This window comes from Sitophilus oryzae, unplaced genomic scaffold (assembly GCF_002938485.1).
Source record: "Sitophilus oryzae breed Bouriz unplaced genomic scaffold, Soryzae_2.0 scaffold_338_pilon_pilon, whole genome shotgun sequence".
Classification (NCBI taxonomy): domain Eukaryota; kingdom Metazoa; phylum Arthropoda; class Insecta; order Coleoptera; family Curculionidae; genus Sitophilus; species Sitophilus oryzae.
Genome location: NW_022146905.1, coordinates 46620 through 52601, shown reverse-complemented (window position 1 = coordinate 52601; position 5982 = coordinate 46620).

Here is a 5982-nt window from a genome sequence, read left to right as displayed (position 1 = left end):
CCTGTAACTCTAAAACTATGCATTTCCGTACCCATGTTTATAGGAACTTTTTTTTATATTTTTTGATGAGGAATCAATGAATACTTATTTAAAACTTTCGCAAGTTAATAATATTAATTTGTTTAAAGGCTGCTGTTAGACCTGGATCAAGGTAAATTAGTAAAATTGCGTTTATCTCATCAAGGGGGCTGAAATCTACAAAATGTCAGGAAACAAATTTTAATCGGCATTAAATTGCTTAGACTATTTCGCTAACAAGAGAAACAAAAATCAGTGGCGTACATGCTTTTTTTAGAAGAATATTCCAGTTAGCGATGGGAATTATCGAATGAATTAGACTATCGAATGATTAATGAATGGAAACTATTTCAACTATCGAATGGTTTTATTCGAATAAAAATATTCATTCTATTCAGAATTTTTGTATACTAAAGCCTATGTGACAACCTCCTCGCCGTGGGACTAAATGGTTATCGTTGAGCCACGACTATCGAATGCTTGTTGATAATGAAATTTAGTATTCGTTTGATTTTTGTATGCGTCAGTGCATTATTAGTTCTTCCAAATTTTTATAACTTCTGCCGTATAAATACTGTGCTATTTTTTGCGTTTATTAAAATAGTTTAAAATATTAAAATAGTAGTTAGTTATTTTTAATTTTATTTATTGGACGATTGTGTGCATATGTGCAGGTGGCTCAAAATTTTTCCTAAAATTTATGTGGTTTTCTCGTAGTCCGATCTTTCAATTATTTAATTTTATATGATATATGGTCTATTTTTTTTTAATGGAAATTTGAGAAGTAACAATTTTAAGAGATGAGATGAACTGAACTTAATCAATTTTAAAAATACATATTTGGTTTAGATGTTTTAATAATATGAAATTAGTTGAACTTAATAATCATATTTAAGTAATGTGGTTAAGTAAATGGGCTTATCAACCTCCAAAACTATGGGGGTGAAAAAATTAAAATGAAAGTTTTACACGTGCCAATTTAAAAAAAGTTAACTATGTTTGTATTTTGTTTATGCTAATTTTTACATGTAGTTTTTTATGAAGAAATATTTCTATTTAAGTTTTAAAGTAAATGCCATAGTAAAAGTAAATATAATTTTTAAACAGTAATATAAAGCACCTAATATAAATAATTTTGATTTTTAATTTTATTTATATTTTTCTTCCATTACATGTATGCTTAGAAAATTAATAAATGTTTATATTTCATGATTTTTAAAATTTGGTTGTTAATATAACAAATTAGTTCTGTAATTATTATTATTATTTTAATAACCAACGTTGCTCCCCCAAAAATTTAGGAGACTATATTATTTTTAAATAGATCTAAATAGATCTAATATAAATAATTTTGACATCTAATTTGTTGTTTATATTTTGCTACTACTTAAAAAATATTTATAATAAATGATTTTTAAATTTTGTTGTTAATAGGTATACCAAATTATTACTGTCACATTATTTATTAAACCAGTTCCTTGCTTAAAAACATTAAAAATCATTTTCCTACATCCAAAATAACAAGTATTATTGCAGTGTAACAACAGCAATTATTAATAAAATGCAGAATATATAGACATATTATCCCTTGAACTCAACTAAAAGTCAAACAATAATATTCTTTGCTAATATTAAACTGGCATACCAAAATATAGCAACAGCTCCTTCATACGTATTTTGGTATAAATACTAGTAACCTCAATAAAAAAATAATTTGTCCTTATTTATGGTCTTTGACTCCATAAAAATCAAAGATGCCGGCTTTTTTCATGGCATTGCCACCGACCGCTGTCGGGTTTCTCGGAAAGAAACACAACAACTAAAAATTCACAGTTAATATTTTATCGTAATTCCCATCCTGACGAATAAAATGAATTTCATAAATGAATGAATTTTAATAAATGAATGGCTTTTGCTGCCGAATTACCAGGAATACAATATTTCAAGGCAGTATTGATTTTGATCTATTCGGTGAGTTATATTCGAATAGTTTTCTGTTCCAAATGTTTTCGTAATATAACTATCGAATTATTCGAATGTATTGCAACTATCGAATGTTTTGATAGTATTCATTCTGGATACTCCCACTACTAATTCCAGTGATAACCCATATGCATGTCCCTGGTGAATATGTCGATACTCTTTATTATTTCATTCGAAACGCTAAAAGTACTTGAAATGAGAATTATAATAAATCGAAAAATTATAATAAATCGAAAAAATATTAAGACCAATCCCCAACTCTAACACCCTGTAGTTACGTATTAAAAGCAGAATTGGTCTTTATGTTGACATGAAAAATAAATCTTATTTCTTACTAGTAATCTCCCCAACAATATAGATAAGCAAATGTTTTTGAAATTCTGTATAATATTATTCTTTTTTCTGCATAAGGACCTCTCAGAAAACGCATTTGAAGCTGAAATTTTGCCGTAAAAACGGGAACCCTATTACTAAGGACTTCGCTGTCCGGTCCGTCCGTCTGTCACAAAGTCTATCTTATGGAATAGTTATGTAGATAGGTAGTTGAAATTTTTGGCAGACATGTATTTTATGCTGCCGCTATAAGAACAAATACTAAAAACAGAATTAAATAAATGTTTATAAATAAAGAAGTACTTTCATTAAATATTATTTTTAAGTAAGAATTTTATATAGAATATGTCAAGTCCTCGGTAATGCGTGGTTAAAGCGTTAGGGACTTTAGCTATGACGCGTTGAAGCCATGAAAGGCAGGTTCGAATCCTAGTCAAGGCGACTTTTTTAATCGTTTTTTTTATTTTTCCATGATACGATTTGTTTTACTTTTACATATATTATTATTGATTACTCACAAATTTTAGTAATGTGTTTCTTCATTTTTTTAATACTTGTACGCTTATTCAAAATCTCAGCCAAATCTGAAAAACAGTTTAAAAATAATATAGTGTCTAATGTTGTAGTATACCGAATGGTACGGAACCCTTCGTGCGCGATGTCCGACATCGCACTGACCAATTTTGGTACTATACAACATAACACTTTATATGCTCCATGGTACCATGATATTACAATGTCACTGAAGATAGTATACCAAGTTTAAGCCGAATGGTATTGAACTCCTTCGTGCGCGAGTCCTTGACCTGCACTTCTTGATCTACCTTTTTAAATACGGAATGAAATAAATCTGCATTTAGAAGAATTCTTACATTAACGTGTTCTAACCGCACTGTGAGAAAAGTGAAAAGTTAATAAATAAAAAAATCTATTTTTTTCAAAGGTGTATATTCAGAAAATCGACAACCGAAATCTTTTCAAATTAAATATTTCTTGGAAACCATGCATTTTCGAAAGCAGTTTAAATGGGGCGATATAGAGCTTCACTCTAGTCATCTATCCGTTAGGCTTCTCGTTTAGCTACTTACCATTTGGCGAGAAGAAACGTCTTATTTTTATTTTTACACCTTTATTTTTTTTGCAAATGCTAAAATTTTCGAAGTGACTTCCCACGCTTAATTTCAACGTTAAACACCTTAAAAATTATTTAGAATCATGCAAAAAGCGTCCCTAGCCACAAACACACCGATTTTGGTAGCTCCATCTGGACTAAATTAAGCTGGAAATATTTCTTTCATTATTTCAACTGCAAACACAAACACCACAGATATAAAACTAATTTTTTAATGGACTAAATCTACAATTTCACTTCTACTATATTTTGCCACAACTCACATTTATTTAATATACGTATGATGGCTATTTCCCATGTACCAACTCATTCGTTTACGCTTTTCTGGATCTGTTCTGTACCCTAATCAATCATAATTTGTTCGGTCTCTCCGCCAAGTAGCGTAATCACGTAAAATGAAATTAATTGCCTTGCTCTGTTTTGTTTTATACTCTTTTCGCTCCTCGTAAACTATTAAGTTTTAGTATCTAAGGTCATATTTTACGGTAAGTCGAAGACCTTGGCAATAAAATAGATATGTTTTTTGTTTTTACTCTTGGCTTTAGGTCGTTAAAGGTGTTTCTTAGATTTTGGCCATTATTTTATTTTATGACGACGTTTCGACGAATTAACTTTAATTAGTTAAATTTTACTCTGTAGGAATCTACGTTCAAGAGGCTTGAAAAAGACATATATACTGTCGAAACGTCGTCATAAAATAAAAATAATGAAACAAAATCTAGAAACATCTTTGCAACCCCAACGACCTAAAGTCAAAGTAAAAACAAAAATATATAGTATACAGTCAAAGAAACGAAACAAAAAAAATAAAATATTATTAGTTATTATCGTATATTTAAGTGTATTATAAGCAGGGTTGGCATGATCACTTGATTTAAATCATGGTTTAAATCGTGATTTAAATCAAGTGATTTTTTTTTTAATCATGTGATTTTAAATCAAAAAAGTCAGCTTTTTAAACCCTTTACAATAAATCGAAAAATAACTGTAAAAATATAAAATGTGTCCTAGAAAACTATAAAAAATATTTCTGTAACAGATATACTCCTATATCAATTCATTAAATAAAAATGTTACTCTTGCTATTGTAACGTTGAAATACTTTTTAATAAATCGTAAAATAATTATAAATGTTATAAAACTATATAAAAATGATTTGTAACACATATACCTACTACATAAAAATCACTTATACATATACAGGGTGAAACCAATTGGCCTGAAACTCGGCGCATATCTTCAGATAAAAAAAGGTAAAAAGTTCGTAGTAAATGTATGTCTTAAAATGTTAGTTTCTGACACAGGTGTAGAAATTTTATTTATTTCGATTTTTCCAAGTAATTTCTTGAAGTAACGTCAATATTTCAGATGCAAATTGGTGTATGGCGTGTGGCAGTGACGATGAGGAATTTGATTTTGATGGCAAATATGACTCTTACAGGTAGAGGGCGCCACCTACATGTGTTTTTTTAACTGTTTTGAAGCTGTATGACTTTTGTCCGTACCTGTATAAACCATCGAGGAAAAAATATGCATCCTCAGATTTTTACGCAAAAATATCTCTTTGTAAAAATCACTACGAGCAACCGTTCTCAAGATATTTAGAATGGAAATAGTCAATACATGCCATTATTAACGAAAAATAACACGTTGAGGAGATGGTTATTTCGACTGAAATAATAAATTTGGGAAATTTTTATTTTTTTAAATTAATCATATTTTTTCTGCAAAAAAATGATGATAAAACAGTTTTTGTTGAATTTTTGGTACAAAAACATTTCAAATTTATGATTTCAGTCTAATTTAGTTAACATGTTTAATTTATGTCAGTGATGACAGGTATTGATAATATTTCGATTCCAAATATCTCGAAAATCATTACCCGTAGCGATTTTTACCAAGAGACCTTTTTTACGTAAGAAGCGTCGTAAATGAATATTTTTTTAATCAGTAGTTTTATAGAGGTACGGACAAAAAGTTACTACTCTTCAAACCAATTAAAAAATATGTAGGTGGCGCCCTCTACTAGTAGGAGTCATATTGACATCAAAATCAAATTTCTCATGTCAAGAAACTCCCAGACACCAATTTTCATCCAAATGTTGACGTTACTTCAGAAATTATTTGGAAAAAATCGAAATAAAAATGAAACTTCTACACCCTGTATCACCGAAACTAAGCATTTTTGGACATACATCTATACGAACATTTTTACTTATTTTTATCTGCAGAATATGCTGCCGAAGTTTCCGGAATACAGTTCGGACCACCCTGTATATCACTATATAGATCAATTAACATGTTGGACCGATATTTGAAGTAATTTCATGTGAATTCTAATCCTAGTTGGACTTCTAAAGGGCAGGGATTGATTTTGAAATTTATGTACAAGTGACAAAAAGAAGCATTTTTTAAATACATTTCATTCGCAACCTCTAGTACAGAAAAAGGTTCTTTTGATGTTAGAGCATATCTTCATATTGTTGTCAAAATCTGTTTTATATTTTTTTTGAAAC